Genomic DNA, 18,362 nt, shown 5'->3' with positions numbered 1-18,362 from the left:
ACAGGTGGACACAGGTGTTGGGGGAGCACAGGTGTGGAGATGGGGGCATGCTTGACTTCCAGATGTTGGGGGTGCCCAGCACAGCTGACCTGGGTTGACCCCAGCTGGCTGTGTGGTACATCTGAAAACAGGAGTGCTGGGAGAAAAGCATCAATGGCTCTTGCTTAGGCCACTCTACGTATGGCAGACCAGACCATTTAAAATGGCTGTGGATTGTGAAGGGAGGGACTCAATTGGGAGTGGACTGGGGACAATATTGCAGTCTGTGCACAGGAGTGTGGCTCCTCCTTGGAGCCAGCTGTGGGACTTGCCATTGCCTGCTATAGTATTGGTGGGAATTTGGGGGTCATTTCTGCAGTTTCCCCAGATTCTATAGTTGGACTGGTCCCAGGATATCAGGGAGGTCTCAACTGCCAACAGGAGCTCTTGGTGGGCATGCCAGCCTTGGGCAGGGCCCCCTCTCTGGCCAGATGGGGCTGCCCTTGTGACTTGAGAGGCAGACCCATGTTCAGGGCTTTTTTCCTCTTTTCCTTTGCTGTGTCCCCCTTCCCCAGTACCTTGGGATTCTCTTGGCTGACAACTACCTGAGCACTTCACACCTCATTGAAAAGTCACCACAATAGTTACCAGATCATTAACAGGGGATTTGAAAAGGCACTTCAAAGCATCTCTCCCAGAATTGCTGAGACAGGTGTAAGAGTCTATCTGAGCAAAGAGTAGCCAGTTTAAAGTGATGTTGGGGATTTGAAGAATAGGTGTTAATTAAGCTGGGCTGAGCATCAGCGGGATAGGAAACCTTCTAATCCGAGCATTGTAACAATCCATGCAGTGGTGAGGAGGTCTGACAGTTTCAGATGAAACACAAAATGTACGGACTTTATTGCTCCTCTCACACTTTAATGAGGAATTTGACGCAATTCTAGGTCTTCAAATGCCTGGTACTTGTTTTGGCAAGAATAAACATAAACAAATCATTCTGCACCACAGGCTTCATAATTAATTTTACTAATTAAGGTTAATGAGGTGATATAACTGCAAATGAAATGCCTGAATGGCTGGGGTTGGGTGGGCAGATAAACTTTCCTTCTACCAAAAATTCTACACGAAGGAAGATAACAAAGGGTTGTTTCCAATAGGCAGACTGTTAAATTGCAACCCGTAGAAGAAACCACTTTAGTGAAACTTTAACATTAGTAGTTGCATCATTACAAACCTGAGTGTTGTTTGAATGGATATACAAGCCTTCCCTACCTGGAAACCTTGTTTTCAGAGATCCTTGTCCACTTGCAAGAGATCTCTGGGTAGCAACAGACTCAAGTGCAGATCTTTATCTTTCTGTCAGTGGCTATGTCAGTGGGTTTCATTTGTAGCTGCATGTCAGAATCACGTGGGAAGCTTCTTAGTAACACAGATGTCAGGACTCACTCAAGACATATGGAATCAGAATCTCTGGGGACAGAGACCTGGCATCCACATTTAAAAATAACTAGCCGGCCAGGCACGGTGGCTCACGCCTGTAATCCCAGCACTTTGGGAGGCCGAGGCGGGCGGATCATCTGAGGTCAGGAATTCGAGACCAGCCTGACTAACATGGTGAAACTCCGTTTCTACTAAAAATACAAAAAATTATCCGGGTGAGGTGGCATGCACCTGGAATCCCAGCTACTCGGGAGGCTGAGGCAGGAGAATCGCTTGAACCCGGGAGGTGGAGGTTGCAGTGAGCTGAGATCACACCATTGCACTCCAGCTTGGGCAACAAAAGCGAAACTCCGTCTCAAAAAAAAAAAAAATTTCAGGGTGATTTTTGTGCCATTTTAGAACGAGGGTGTTTGGGAACTATAGGAAGCTGAAAATACTTTTTGTGAGGTTTTTTTTTTTTTTTTTTTTTTTTTTTGCCATATTCAAAGCTACTTCAGAGCACAACTGCTTTAAAATGTCACTTCTCGGCCTTCAGCTATGTTACCTCCAAGAGGGCTAACTTGCAAGGTGCCTTTCCTAGATGCCAGACAGGAAATGTAAGCCAAGTACAGGAGTGTTTGGACTCGTGGTGACCATCTTTCATGTCGTGCGATCATCTGTCTGGCACTGTGTAGGCTGGAAACAAGGTGTGAAGCAGCCAGCAGTTAGTGTTGTTTCATATTTGGAAGTAGCAAATTCCACCTAGGATGTCCTGGTATCTGGGTATGACTTGCTAAAATGTCACTGTGTCCATTTGTGCATGAGACCAAGCATGCTGTGTGGGCCCAGGTGGGCTGGTCCAAACTGCACACCCCACCCTAGATTGTCTGCCTGACCCGTGGAGGGTGGGCCACGCAGCCAGAGGATGCCTTTCCCTACATCCATGGTGGGAAAGGTAGGTGCTGGGCAGGCCTAGAGGGGGCAAGGGTGATGGGCAGGAGGCAGTGCTAGGTAGGAAGGTGTCAGCAGCTAGATGGGAATCTATTCTTGGGACTCTCTCATTGATCAACCTAGGGGCCCCACCTAAGTCTTTCAATGTACTGGTCTCAACTTGTCCTTTTAGATTTTATTAAAATCACCTCAAAAATCTGTCCCTTGGCTGATAGGCACACAAATATCTCCCATGTATCTCTGGGTATTCTGGGCACTCACATCTCTCCTGACTGCCTCTGGCCATGGCTCCTGCTGCTGCTGGGCCCCCAGTCTCCGCTGTGTGCCGCTGTATTTTCCCACAGACTAGCCTGCCAACCAACTCAGCCCCAGTCTTTTCTTACCCCTAAAGTTCCACCAGCCCAAGGCTTTGGGTGGAGCAAACTTCCAGACCCAATTCAGAGCCTGGAGACCTCACAAGGATGTCTTTGGCCTCATCCTGGGCCGGATCCTTTACACACTCATGCTACTCCTTGTGCTTTAAAAGTGAAGCATGGCTGGGCGCAGTGGCTTACCCCAGTAATCCCAGCACTTTGGGAGGCTGAGGCGGGCAGATCACGAGGTCAGGAGATCGAGACCATCCTGGCCAACATGGTGAAACCCCGTCTCTACTAAAATACAAAAAAAAAAAAAAAAAAAGAAAATTAGCTAGGCATGGTGGTGCGCCCTGTAGTCCCCAGCCACTCGGGGGGCTGAGGCAGGGGAATCTCTTGAACCTGGGATGCAGAGGTTGCAGTGAGCCGAGATCATGCCACTGCACTCCAGCCTGGTGATAGAGTGAGACTCCATCAAAAAAAAAAAAAAAAGCAGCGTACGTCCCACTCCAGGCCCAATTCCCCTCCTCATCCAGCATCTCCTCACCCCTCAGAGACCTCTGAGACTCCACCCGCCAGGGCAACACTGCCAGTGCCAAGACCTCCAGGTTGAAAGAGAGAGCAGGGAAATCAATTGCGGGGGCATATTTCACTCCTCTGTTTCTCAATGTTATGGCTTCAGCATTAAAATCAAATAGCCAGAGATAAGATTCTGCAGGCATAAGCCAATTATATACATATTTCAGGCAAATCATATGCAAATAACACATGTGACTCTGCCCTGGATTGAGTCTGCTCAGATGTGTCTCTTAGAAGCAGGCTAATAGAGATAATTGGTAAAGTTCATTTAAGGTGTGGGTGCCACAGGGGCAAGAGGGGAGAATGGTGAATTCTTAAACCCCAACTGCAGGCCAGGAAGTTTTATATATGTCATGTGTTCAATTAGCACTTACTCAGTGGCTGCTGTGTGTCCAGAATGGTAATAGGGATAGTGAGACAAATGAAAAGCTGTGCACCCCAGCGGAACTCTCAGATGAGTCGGGACACAAAAACGGTGACATGTACAGGATGCTGTGGGGCATGCACAGACCATCTGTCTAAATCACATTGGGGCATCCAGAAAGCTTCCTGGAGGTGGCGATGCCTGAGCTGTGTTTTGAAGGATAAATAGAAGACATTAAATTAAATAAGGGGAAAGGAAAAAATAAAATAAAAAAAATTAAAAAAATAAATAAGGGGAAAGGTGTTGTAGGCTGCCTGGCATATTAAGTGGATCAGCATGGTGCTGGGAGGGGTGCATGCACCAGGTAGGGGAAATGAGGGGAGAGGGGGTTGGTGAGATACAGGGGCTGGATCATCAGGGGATCAGCATGGAGCTGGGAAGGTGGAGCTTCATCCTGAAAAGTTAGCATGTAAGCAGGCGAATAATGAGATAAGGAGATGTTTCTGGAAGCTCTCAGACTGCAACATGGTCCATGGGCTGGAGCAGGTCCAGGTGGGGCAAAGAAGCCAGGCAGGAGGGCTTAGACCAAGCAATAGTGGGAGAAACAAGGAGGTGGAAATCATCGGGAAGTTATTTAGGATCTCAGAGTAGTAGGACTCTCTGATCAGTCAGTTGTGGAGGGTGATGTGAAGAGGAATCCTGTATGATTAGCAGGTCTGGGGCTTGGGAGGTGGACATTGGACCATGGGAAGAAGGCAAGTGAGAGAGCAATTTTATTTTGGACACATTTGGTGTGAGGAGCTGGAGGGTATCCAAGACGCCATATCCAAGATATATGACACCTCACACTGCCTTGGGTCACATTCTCCAAAAGCAAGTATTTTATTTAATGTAAGTATTTTATGATGGAAGTGCTCCCAGGAGAAACCTAGAAGGGAGTGGGGAAAGCAGGACCAGGAACGGGAGGAAGCCAAGCAGAGTGAGACCTCAGCAGCCCTGTGGAGGATGGCTTCATCGTGATTCCACAGGGAGCACTGGATGGAAGTTACACCTTGGAATTTGTCCCCACCCTAGGCCAGGGGACTGGGCTCTCCTACTCCCACCCCTGTGTGTCATGAGCCTGGGGCTGCCCTGGGTGAGGATGGGGAGGAAATTAGTAGGCATTTCAAGGTCTTAGAGTATGTGGCTTGAGAGTGATCCTCCCATGTCCACCTCCCAGAAAGACTGGCAAGTGTGGTTATTGGAAGCAAAAGCCCACTGAAGGCGGGGAGGGGTATGCAGAAACAGCAAAAGCCACTTGAAGGCATCTGGGCAGGGCACCAGAGTGTCTGCTGGCCACATGGAATCCCTGACCCTCAACGCTAATCTGCAAAGTAGGTGCATCTGTGCTTTGCAAACAAGGGCATCAAGTTCAGAGAGGTTAAGTAACCTGCCCCCAGTCACACAGATAGACAGAAGTGGTGAGCCTTGGAACCCAGGGCCTTTAGATTTCCCACGCTGCCTATGCATCTCACAGCTGCTAGTTAATTAAAAGAGCATCATCGTCAAGGGCTAACACCACACCAGACTCATCCATGTGATAATTGCTTTGTTCCAAGCAACCCAGGAGCCATTTTCCTTCTTAGGTTGCAGGTGAGGAAGCAGAGGTGCAGAGAGTCACCCAGCCAGGGCCAAGAAACTGGGATTTGAATCTGGGTCCATCTGAGTCCCAATCTCATCCCTAGGTTGAAATCCATTGTCCTGGGCCTTCTATCTGGAGGCACCATCCCAGCAATTGCCCAGACTGTCTTGGAAAACGTGTGGGGCAAGGTCAGGTAAAATTTTTAGGTTTCTTGGGGGTCACTTAATGTCCTTTGGCAAGAAGGTAGAAAAATCCAGACCCGGATCCAGGCCTCTGGGTTGTGCAGATTGCCGTGGCCTACTCCCTGGCCCAACTCCATAGAGAGAGGGCTGGGTTCTGCCAGTTCTGTTGCTAGTGGTTTCTGAAAGGGTAATTTGGCAAACAATGCTGAGAAGCTGGTTGTGGCAATAAATTACCATGTTTAAAGAAATTATTTTTATCGCTTTCTGTATTCTGAGGCTCTGAAGAATGCAGCAAGCAAAGGCAGGTTGCGTAGACGTTCTATTTGTGTGGGCCAAGGGTGAAGGCACAGATGAAGGAGTGTGTGTATGTGTGTGTGTGTGTGTGTGTGTGTGTGTGTTCGTGTTCAAATGCCTGCCTGCTTCTCAGCTGGATAAAATGTATTATGCAGGCACTAGGTCTTTCCACCCTAGGAAGTGTTCAAAGGAGTTTGAGATGCTACATCTTCCTTGGAGAAATGCCTGTCCAGGATGTTGCAGGAGGAACTGATATCAGTGAAAAGATGGGCACATCAAAAGACATTTCAGAGCCCATGGTAGGCCTGGACCTAAGGGATACTTGACAAGGAGTCTAACGCCTTCCCCAGATATCCTCCCATGGCTGGCAGGGAAAGGCCTTATCGTATGTCCAGCTGAGGGAGAGACGGAAGCATCCCCCATGTTTGAGAAGAACACATTACAGAGAACTTTGACTTACATGACTGATACAATTTTATTTTATTTTATTTTAAGTTTTTGAGACGGAGTTTCGCTCTTGTTGCCAGGCTGGAGTGCAGCCTGGTAACCTCCATCTCTTGGGTTCAAGCGATTTTCCCACCTCAGCCTCCTGAGTAGCTGGAATTACAGGCATGCACCACCAAGCCTGGCTAATTTTTGTATTTTTAGTAGAGATGAGGTTTCACTATGTTGGCCAGGCTGATCTCCAACTCCTGACCTCAGGTGATCCACCCACCTCAGCCTCCCAAAGTGTTGGGATTACAGGTGTGAGCCACTGCGCCTGGCCTACTGACACAAATTTTAAGCTTTTGATTAAAGCTAACATTCTCAGAACTTAACACATCCATGCAGCCAGCACCCAGATAAAGAAAACAGAACATGACCGGCCCCCCCAGTAAGTCTCCTCCTGCCTGCTTCCAGCTGCTCCCCTACCAGGGCAACTCACTCCTGACTTTTAACAGCAGAGGTCAGCTTTGTCTGCTTTTGTGCAGTCTATAAAAGGAATCATACAGACTGATAGAGGTTGGATGTTTATCTCCTCCCAATCTCATGCTGAAATGTGATGCCCAGTGTTGGAGGTGAGGCCTAGTGGGAGGTGTTTGGGTCGTGGGGGTGGACCCCTCATGGATAGCTTGGTCCTCTCCCTGAGGAAATGAGTGAGTTCTTATTCTATTACTTCATGTGAGATCTGATTGTTAAAAAGAGTCTGGGACCTCCTACTTCTCTCTTGCTCTCTCTCACCCTGTGACACACCAGCTCCATTTCCCTTCCGCCATGACTAAAAGTATCTGAGGCCTCCCCAGAAGCAGATGCTGGTACCTTTCTTCTTGCACAGCCTGCAGAACCATGAAAGAAATAAATGCCTTTTCTTTATAAATTACCCAGGCTCAGGTATTCCTTTACAGCAACAGAAAATGGACGAATACACAGACACATTTTGAAAGGGTAGTTGGAAACAGCCCTTGTAATGCAGATCAGTAGTTTACTGTCTGGGATACTCATTATTTAATGGAATGTTTTGGTAAAGTCTTTCGTAAGGATTAACTGTCCCTGGACCCAACCTTTGTGCATATGAAGGTCTCTTAAAACATCTTTCAGGACTAGGGAGTCATTTGGGCTACTGGAAATTTACCCACATTGAAGGCAGAGCAGCTGGGAGGAATCACCAACCCTGGCACTGAGTTTCCGTTAGACAGGACCATCTTGTGTATTCTTTTGTTTTAGATCTCTGGTTCACAGCCTTGGCTGCACATGGGCATCTCCTGGGGAGCCTTTAAGAATACTGATTGGAGGGGCTGGGGGATTCCCACCCTTTGAGGTTCTGATGGTTTGACTTAAATCATTTTGGCCTTCCTGGCCTTAGAGTTCACCTGCAGGGTTACGTAACCAGGTAGAAAAGTCTGGCATTAGAGAGGCCTCGCTGGTGCTGTTAAGAAGGAGAAACCGAATGATGCACTTGCTACCGAGATGTTGAATCATGCCCAGATCCAGGGCAAACATCACTTCTCTAATCTCCTCTGATGACAGCCCAGGCCCCACTGGACCTGAAATTGTTAGGGTGATGATGGGGGTGGGGATGAGGAAGAGAAGAAGGATCAAATGGAAGGAAATTGTGTGGCCTTGGGAAAGTTGTTTGATATTCATCAAACACTTAAGACCTCAATTTTTTAATCTATAAAACTGGGGACAATAATAATACCACATCCATAGGTTTTCCAGGAGTATAAATGAGGAAAAGAATGTAAGCCATTTAGCACAGCAATGGGCACATTGTAAGTGCTCAACAAAATCTCATGATAATCATCATTATCACCATCGTTGGAGGTTGTTACAGAAGAAGTATTTGTGACTTTTATAATCCTCAATTAAAATGTGCCCATTTGAGCTTGGCCAGAGAAGTAGCAAGTGACATCACCCAATATGTTTTGAGCCAGATGGGCCTCTCTTTTCTGAAAACAACTCCAGGGGCCATGATCATAAAAACAAGTTCCTAAGACTAACAGGTTGTGATGGTGTCAGCATCCTGCAAACTAGGTCTAGGTCTGCTTGAAAACACAGGGTAAGGGAAGAGGAAATGTTGGATGACCCCATGCTGGCCTGCTCAAGGCTTGCAAATCAGAGGCAGATGAATTGTTCCCAAGAAAAATTATAATTCTCTTCTGTCAATATCATGAAATGTAATGGATTTGAGCCAGAACTCAGGATTTTGTAAAACAGAAAAGAAGAAGGAAAATTTCCCTACAGCTGAAAATTTAAATAACCACGGCTCCAAGCACTCCATTTTCTTGAATTCTGATGAAATCTGGGTAAGGTAGATCAAGGATAAAGATAGTTTAATAGGGAAGTCAAGGTTACCCAGTGACACTCCAGGCTGTAATGTGAAAGGAGAATATAAATCCAACCAAATGGCAGGCATCGGCTGATGACCACAACCAATGGGCTGATGTCTGGTATTAGCTGGATGATGTCCCAAAACCATTTCCTTTGAGACTGTGATTGTTCACCTCATAGCATTTACATTTTGCAGGATTTTAAAAGAATAACTAATCCTTTCATTTGATATTCAGAGGTGCCCTGTATGTGGCATCCAGAGTAGTACTGTCCCTATTTAATAGCTGTATTGTAGAACATACATTCATGTTTTTTCTTTTTCCTTTTGAACAAAACCTCAATTTTGCTTCCATGTCTATTTCTGCCTCATGTGACTCAGAAGGTGACCTTATCTCCAGCTTGAAGAGTAGATCCTGATTTGATAACTCCAACCCTTCCCATGATTGGTTTAGACATGGACGTGTGACTCAAATTAGGCCAGTGAGAAGTGAGAGGAAGTTTGTTGGATGTCTCCAAGAAAGTTGTCTTTGAGCCTAAGAAAGAGTCGGCCTGGAAATTTCTGTGTCTGGAAGTGACTCCTGGAGCTACTGCTATGACCTTGCTAGTAACCTGGTAATAAAACCAGTTGAGAAGAACAGAGTGGAGCAATGGAAAGAACCTGGATCCTGGATGGCCATTTAAGCTATGGAGTATACTGAATGCCACCCAACCTCTAGACCTCCAGGTATGTGAAGGAATAATTTTCTGGATTTCTTGGAGTTTTGTGTTACTTGTGGCCCAAAACATCCTACATGCTTTAGAGTATTCTGGGATTCAGGGGTTAAGTGAATTGCTTATGTCACCCAGACAGTAAGGAGTAGAGGACAGACTGAAACCCTCACTTCTCCACACCTTGTTCAGCTCTCTGCATTCCTCTGTCCCAGAGTGACAGTTTTACTTTCCTGAAATTAATCATAGGATATTCCATCATTGAACTGAAAGTTTGCATCTCATTCTTGCTCTGGCCAGTTAATAAAACAAAGCCAATAATAATCCCTGGCTTATAGCACAGACAGAGCTTTCATGTCCCCACTGAAACCAAGCACGAGTCCCACATTTGGACAGAAGCCGAGGTCCTGGTCTCCCAGATTTCAAATCTCTGTCATCTCACTACCTCTGCCATCTTTGCTGAAATGCCTGTCTCATACCTTTTCTCAGCCTAAGCATCATATATTCCAATTTCCAATTTTTCTAACCCCTGCAGAATTGGCCCATCTTTGCTTTGTACGTCACTGTAGCGTCTTCATGTATTTATCTCATCCCAGGATGTAGTATTGCATGGTGATATTTCTCAGCTGTCATATAAGGATGCTTTCCTCTATAGAACAGTGGCTTAAATAATTAGGGAATTTGTCTCTTCACTTAATGAGAAGTCCAGAGGTTAGCACTTCCAGGGCTAGTTCACCTGCCCCATCCTGTATCAAGGGCCCTGGCCCTTTCCTTCCTTGTGTATTCCTTGCCATGCTTTGTATATTGGCCACGTTTCCACTCATCACCTAAAGGTGGCTGCCATTGCCCCAAGCATCATGTCATCACACCATGAGGTCCAGAGCAAGAAAAGAAAGGAGGAAAAATCCTCTTTTTTCTCTTTTATTTTTCAGAGAAGATAATCTTTCTTCAAAGCTACCCAATAATTTACCTAAGGTCACAGAACCGGTAAAATAGTGGAGCCAGGATTTAAATGTGGACAGTCTGACTCTAGACTGTCCCATAGAAATATAGTGCAAGCCATATGTGGAATTTTAATTTTTTAGCAACCATGTTTAAAAAGTAAAAAGAAGCAGGTGAAATTAATATATTTGATTTAACTGAATATATCCATAAGATTATTTGAACATGTGATCAATATTCAAGTTATTAATGAGATATTTTACATTTTTTCATACTAAATCTTTGAAATCTGCCTCCTGGGTTCAAGCAATTCTCCTGTCTCAGCCTCCTGAGTAGCTGGGACTATAGGCGTGCACCACCACGCCCAATTAATTTTTGTATTTTTTAGTAGAGACAGTGTTTCACCATGTTGGCCAGGATGGTCTTGATCTCTTGACCTTGTGATCTGCCTGCCTCAGCCTCCCAAAGTGCTGGGATTACAGGCATGAGCTACCGTGCCCGGCCAAGTAGTAGTTTTTTACATTTACATTTAAGCTAATTAAAATGAAAATTAAATAGTCAATTCCTCAGTCACACTAGCCACATTTTGAGTTCTCAGAAGCCACATTTGGCCAGTGGCAACTACTGCGTTGGACAGCATACTTCTACAACCTTGAAGTTTAAGCTCATTTTTAATCAAATTCCCTGTACCCAAGGACACAGTACTGTGTTAGCAAGTGACCACCTCTATTTAGATGGTGCACAAGATCTACCGCTGAAAGACTGGAGACCTGCCCTGTAGTTGTTTCCCTGTTTCCAGTTAGCTGTGTGACCTCAAGGGAGTCACTCTAATTCTCTGGGCCTCTATTTATTCATTTGTCAAAGTGGGGGTATCATCTCCTCCAGCTCTCAAATGCTGTATTATTTCTCTCTTCTAAAAGAGGAAGGAATGAGGGCATTGGTAAAGCCCTGGGCCTGAAGGTAGACACATAAGCTCTCTTCAATAAAATCTGTAAAGAGTGGAACATGTTGCCACTCTCTAGCACCTGCTGACGCGCTGCAGCAATCTGGAGGCGCTCGGTGCTCTCTCCTTTTATCCAGTACTAAGGATCCAGCTAATTCTGTCTCCGGAATGCCCAGAATAAAGACAAAGGGAAGCACTGTCCGAGCTCTGAATTCCAGGAAATATTGGTAGTTTTTTCCTTTTTATACAATGCATTTTAAACAAGGAAAGGCCTACACAGAGACAGAAACCCCCGTATTACGTTTCTGCAATGGTTTTGTGCCCCTGGCTTCCTGGAGTGGGCTGTGTTCTTTCAGTATAAAAGAAAGGGCCTTTCTACTCTCCCGGACACCCATCTTGTTAGACTGTTTAGACGGTGTGATCGTGGCTTACAGTCAGAAAGGGGCTTTTGGCTTATTGGATAGCATAAAATCTCTATTCTATTTTAGCTGCAGAGCTGTGAAAGAATGACCAGGGGAGTCAAGTCAAAGTCAAAATACCTATGGAGGCCCAAGGACCAGCAATCCAGATAATAATTGGGTTTGGCCAGGGCTTGCCTGCCAAATGGAGGACCTCAGGTGTCAGTGGGGTTAAACTTTAGGGCTCTGTGGGAAGGTCCCAGTTCTCAAAAACAATTCCCTCACTCCTGTGACCTTTTACTATTAGAGGTTCATTTCTTTGGGGTCTATAAGTTAGGCAGAGTGGAAATAGCTTCTTTTACCCACAAATGAGAGGTTCTAGTCTTAGGCTTGAATTTGAGAAATGAGGATAATAAGAAATTGAATGGGAGAAGATGCTAGGAGGAGGCAGGAGGACCCAAAAGCACACCAAAGGAAGATGCTAAAGATTGTCAGCCACTTTATACTACGCTAATACCATACGGGAGCTTATAAGAACAGGAAATACACAAAAGGTTTGTTACCAGTTATGCTCTGCTTAAAGGAAAGACAGGCTAAAAGGAAGCAGAAATGTGTGGTTTCGTTTCCTCATTTCTTCAGCCAGCATGGGAATTGGAAGGAAGGTGATTACTTATTTACTCATTCATCTCTTCACCCATTACTTGTGGTAGAGAGCTTTCAAAGATGGCCGTCAATTCCCGCCCTCCCGTACATGCTGCCATTCCTCTCATCAAGAGCTGGGGCTTATTTTCCCCTCTACTTGACTCTGCACTGGCCGGTGACTTGCTTTGACCCCTAGAATGTGGTGGAAGGGATGCTACACGGGTTCCAGGCCCAGCCTTGGGGAGGTTGCACCATGCTGTAAAGAAGCTTGGGCTACACTATTGGATGCTGAGAGGCCAGTGGAGAAGGGAGAGGCCATGTGCAGGAGCCCGAGGGGCCAGACCTAGGAGCACAGCCTCTGGAGCCTCCCCTCAGCCAGCCACTGTCTAAATGCAGGTGAGTGAGTGACCCCTAGCCAACGCCATGTGAAATACAAAAACTGCCCGGCTTGTAACACTCCAAATTCATGACCCACAGAATCATAAAGAACGTAAATTGTGGTTTTAAGCCACTACATTGTGGGACGGTTTCTCATCCAGACATAAACAAATGAACATTTACTGTATGTTTTTGGCAGCTATATTTAAAGGGATTCCTTTTTATTCCAGTTTTCTAAACTAGATTTTTAATCATAAAAAATTGTTGACATTGGTTAAATGACTTTTTGCCTTTATTGAAATGATCATGTGATTATTTTTCTTCTTTAGTTCATTAATCTTTAATTTGTTCAGAATTTTTTTTTTTTTTTTTTTTTTTTTTTTTTTTTTTTTTTTTTTTTGAGTCAGAGTTTCACTCTTGTTGCCCGGGCTGGAGTGCAATGGCACGATCTCAGCTCACCGCAACATCCACCTCCCGGGTTCAAGAGATTCTCCTGCCTCAGCCTCCAAGTAGCTGGGATTACAGGCATGCACCACAATGCCCAGCTAATTTTGTATTTTTAGTAGAGACGGGGTTTCTCCATGCTGGTCAGGCGGGTCTCGAACTCCCGAACTCATGATCTGCCCGCCTCAGCCTCCCAAAGTGTAGAAATTACAGGCGTGAGCCACTGTGCCCGGCCTTGTTCTGCATTTTTTATAGTTTTTCAGTGGGAGTCCTTGCATATCTTTCATTAAATTTATTCCTAAATATTTAATGTTTTTGATACTTTTATAAATAGTATATATTTAAAATTTCTTCTAATTGTCTATAACAGTATAGTTGAATAAAAGTGATTTTTGTATATGATTTTGTATTCTGTGACTGCTAAATTCAGCTACTAGTTTTAGTCATTTTAAAAAAATCCTTAAGATTTTCTGTACACACAATTATATTGTCTACAAATAGAGATGGTTTTACTTCTTTCTGTCCAATATTTTTAGGTTTTATTTATTTTTCTTACTTTGTTGAGCTTGCTATGACCTCTAGGGAAATGGTGAATAAAAGTGGTAAGAGCAGACATCTCTGCCTTGTTCCTGCTCTTAGGGGAAAGCATTCATTCTTTCATCATTACATAAAATGTTAGCTTTAAGTGTTTCATAGGTGCTCTTTATAAGGTTAAGAAAGTTGCCTTCTAGTCATAATTTACCAGAAGTTTTTATTATGAATGAGTGTTGAATTTGTCAAATACTTTTTCTTCATTCATGATATGATCGTGTTTCCTCCTTTCCTCTGTGAATGGGATGCATTACTATGTAGTTGGCCACCCCCAAGATGGTCTCCTATAATCCCCTCCTCCTGGTATTCATGCCTCTGTGTGATTCCCTTTCCTTGAGAATGACCTGAACTTACTGACCCATTTATAACAAATACCATGTGGCTGGGATGGTGGCATGTCACTCGAGATTTAAGTTATAAAAAGACTGTGGCTTCCATTTTGTGTGATTTCCTTTACTCATTTGCTCTGAGGAGAGTCAGCTGCCATGTCGTGAGCTGCACTGTGGAGAGGTCCACATGGCGTGGAATTGAGGGAGGCCTTTGGGAAGTAACCAGAGAAGAACTGAGGGCTTCAGTCCAACAGCCACAAGGAACTGGATCTTGCCAACAGCAAGATGCAGTGATCTTGGAAGCAGACCTTCCCACAGTGAAGTCTTCAGACGAGACCACCACCCCAGCTTACACTTGGCAGCCTCATGACAGACCCTGTGCTGGAGAACCCAGTTAAATATCACTTGGATTTCTTGCCCACAGAAACAGTGAGATAATAAATGTTTATTGCTTTAGGATGCTAAATTTTGAAGATGATTTCTTTATATGGCAATAGATAACTAATAAGTACATTGGTTACCTTTTTCATGTGAAATAAATCTTGCACTTGGCCATAATATGTTATCCTTTTACACATTGTTAGATTTGATTTACCAATTAAAAAAAAAAATCTTTTCTTTTTTTTTAAATAAAATGGGAACCACTCAAACTGTGTCCTCTCCCTCTTACTTTCCCAGAGGAAGAAAACGATCATCAATGGCAAATGACAGTTGCAGTGAAACAACACAAAGAGCAGGCTTCACGGTCAAGAGAGAATGCTGCGCCTCCTCCTCGTGGTTTCCAGTGTTCTACACATCTAAAGAAACTTCTCTAGTAACAAACTATGGAATGATCCCTGAAAGTATACAATTTTGTGGTGGTGGGCGGGGGGACGGAGTTTTGCTCTTGTTGCCCAGGCTGGAGAGAAGTGGCACTATCTTGGCTCACTGCAACCTCCGCCTCCTGGGTTCAAGTGATTCTCCTGCCTCATCCTCCGGAGTAGCTGGGATTACAGGCACCTGCCACCACGCCCGGCTAATTTTTTGTATTTCTAGTAGAGAGGGGGGTTTCACCATGTTGGCCAGGCTGGTATTGAACCTCTGACCTCAGGTGATCCACCCACCTTGGCCTCCCGAAGTGCTGGGATTACAGGTGTGAGCCACTGCACCCAGCTGATATACCAATTTTTTTAAAAGGATTTTGTGTCTAGGTTCATGATAGCTATCAGTCTGCATTTTTTTTTTTAATGTCTCTGTCAGGTTTTGATGTTGGGGATATACTAGCCTCATAAAATGAAATCCCTTCTCCTCTATTTTTTGAAAGAGTTTATGTAAGATTCACATTATTGCTTCCCTACTTTTTTTTTTTTTTTTTTTTTTGAGACAGGGTCTTGCTCTGTCACCCAGATTGGAGTGCAGTGGCATGTTCGTGGCTCACTGCAGCCTCAGCCTCCTGGGCTTAAGCAGTCCTCCAGCCTCAACCTTTCAAGTATCTAGAACTGCAGACACATACCACTACACCCTGCTAATTAAAAAAACAATTTTTTTTTTTTTGTAAAGACAAGGTCTTGTTATGTTTAGCCCAGGCTGGTCTCACAATCCTGGCCTCAAGTGATCCTCCTGCCTCAGCCTTCCAAACTACTGGGATTATAGGCATGAATCACCATGCTGGCCCTCTTTAAATTTTGGTAGAATTCACCAGTGAGCCTGGAGTTTTCTTTGTGGTAGCTTTTTAAAAATTCATAAATTCAATCCTTTTATAGATACAAGGCTATTTAGATTTCGGTTTTTTCTTAGGTCACTTTTTTTTCCTTCTCTAGCTTTAAAGACCAAAAGAAAAAATATATATGGGCTGATTATCTATTGTAAGGCCATCATGGCATAACAGGAGTGCCCAAAGCTGCTGAGCATACTAGGACTGTGCACCTCAAAAGGAGTGTGTTATGTAGAAATGCATTTGCAGAAAAAAGTTCAAGGAACCAAGATGGTGGGGAAAGACAGCATAGATGAGAGAGTGGTGTTAGAGCAGAAGGATGAAACAGATTTAGGAGCTTTAGGGTGCTTGAGAATAGAGAACAGCAAACTTTAATGAGTTGTTATGGCCTAAGTTGGACTCTCTTAAATTTTTGAAAGAAACATGAATTAAGATTAAAATTCTTGTCTGCACTATGCTTCTTTAAGAATGATATCCCTTCAGTGAGGCCGGGCCCGGTGGCTCACGCCTGTAATCCCAGCACTTTGGGAGGCCGAGGTGGGCGGATCACAGGGTCAGGAGTTCGAGACCAGCCTGACCAACATGATGAAACCCTGTCTCTACTAAAAGTACAAAAATTAGCCGGGTGTGGTGATGCGTGCCTGTAATCCTAGCTACTCAGGAGGCTGAGGCAGGAGAATCGCTTGAACCAGGGAGGCGGAGGTTGCAATGAGCCGAGATCGCGCTGCTGAACTCCAGCCTGGGCGACAGAGTGAGACTCCATCTCAAAAAAAAAAAGAAAGAATGATATCCCTTTGGGATACCACTATGAATGCCAGGCACACAGGGGAGGAAGGATGGCACAGTTTTGTAAACACTGCCATTCCATTTCTCTATTTAAATCCACCTGAACTTCAATAAAATAACTTATGTACCTTGTTCCTATTGCTGTGTAACAAATTACCCCAAGACATAATGGAACACAACAAGCATTCCTTATTAGGCTCATGGATTCGTTAGGTCGGGAATTTGAACAGGATACAGTGAGCACAAGCAACCTCAGCTCCACACTGTCTTAGAGGCTCAGCTGGAAGACTCAAAGGCTGGGGGTGACCTGACCCTGGAAGCTGACATCTGAAAGCCTGTTAACTCGTGAGTGTGGTGGTTGATGCTATTGGCTGAGACCTTAGCTGGAGCTATTGGCCAGAACACCTACACGTGGCCTCTCATATGGCCTGAGCTTCTTCATAATATCTTGGCTGGGACCAAGCGTCCCATGAAAGAAGTCCAGGTGGAGGCCTTTTCTAACCCAGCCTCAGCGGTCAGAAAGTGTCACTTTCAGCCCCGTCTCTTCATCAAGGCCAACTGAAAGCTCATCCCAAGTTTAAGGTGAGAGGAAAGAAAGAGACTCTACACTTGATGGGGGAGTGGCAAGGTTCTGGAAGAGCATATGGGCCTGAAAATATTGCTGCAGCCATTTTTGGAAAATATAGTCTGCCACATACCTCCATGGTTGTCCCCCACAATGTCTGCTCTTGGAAATACTAGTGAAGCAACTGTCTCTCCCTATTCACCTTGTGAGATGCTGACAGAGGTAGATTGGAGGGGCAAAGTTCTCCTTATACCCTGCAGATTGACCTTGAATTGTCACAGCAGTGGAGGGACCCATGTGCCTTAACACGTGCCATGGGAGGGCATGAATGAGGGACCAGCTATTAGGGATGATACTTAAATAGAATCCTATGTTGCCTCTGAGATAATCAGAAGGCTTAGAAAGCTTCCATCCCTGCTTTGGTACTCCATGGACTTTTGGTGCCCTATCTCTTCTACTTCTGTACACTGTCCATGACTCTTTTTGTTATTGACCTTAGAACTCTGAGTTTTGTTTTGTTTTTTTTTTTTCCTTTTAGTTCCTGCAAGCAGAATGTGAGGTTTTTTGTTTGTTTGTTTGTTTGTTTGTTTCTCTCACCCAGGGTATACCTACAGCAGGCACTTGGTAAATGCTTTGGGATGATAATGAAGAGGAGGGAAGGGGCGGGCAGTTTTTCAGAGAGGAAGTGTAAGAAACTCTGCAGAAGCAGGAGATGCATTGCATCAGGAATCTCAAGCAAGAAGGGCTGTGGGGATTGGGTTCTCCTCCAGCGGTGACCTTGGTTGCTGCACTCGGTGAGGGGCAGCCCTATTAGACTTAGAACCAAAGTTCATTTCTACAAGCTGATGTTATTAATGTTAAAACATCCTCAGGAACACAGAAAGCCCTCAAAACAGGATTGTGGAAGTTTTTCATTCCACAGCTAGCTCACTGGGGACATTAAATTAAGAGTCAAAAAGCAAAAATGAGTGAGCCATCCTGTCTTAACAGCTAGAATGTTCTGGGCAAATTGTCTTCTTACCTGCAAGTCAGAGGAGCTTTAACTAAGAGAGGAGGTTTTTATGTGTTACTGCATGGCTCTGGAAAATTGGAGAGAAGTTCCAAGTTTTTCCATGTTCTTGGCTTCTGTAATAGACCCTTCAGGGCTATTGGCACAGCCTAGGAACTCTGCTTTTCTGAGAACTCCCTTCTCTTCACGTCCACAGGGGTGGCAGCCATGTTTGTGTTGGGAGTGAGGTACATCTCCAACAGCCACAGCTGATTGCACCAGGAGCTGCAGAATTCATCTTTTCTCTCAGTGAGGAATTTGAGTGTGGGTCTGAGAAACTAGTCAGTTTCTTCTTGCTTTTGGGTCAAGGATGAGTAAGTTGAATGTCTGGGTGGCCTGGCC

General features: G+C 44.8%; 1 non-coding gene across 1 annotated transcript; it reads right to left on the bottom strand.

The window, feature by feature from the left end:
• Positions 1-14,568: 14,568 nt before the first annotated feature.
• Positions 14,569-14,780, bottom strand: LOC112132969 (small nucleolar RNA U3). Its single transcript, XR_002914659.1, has one exon. It is a non-coding gene; the product is annotated as a small nucleolar RNA U3 (small nucleolar RNA).
• Between the last annotated feature and the right edge of the window lie 3,582 nt (positions 14,781-18,362).

The sequence above is a fragment of the Pongo abelii genome, chromosome 2 (genome assembly GCF_028885655.2).
Source record: "Pongo abelii isolate AG06213 chromosome 2, NHGRI_mPonAbe1-v2.0_pri, whole genome shotgun sequence".
In the NCBI taxonomy this organism is placed as follows: Eukaryota; Metazoa; Chordata; class Mammalia; order Primates; family Hominidae; genus Pongo; species Pongo abelii.
The sequence above is the reverse complement of the archived record's forward strand: the minus strand, read 5'-3'. Positions and strand labels throughout refer to the sequence as shown.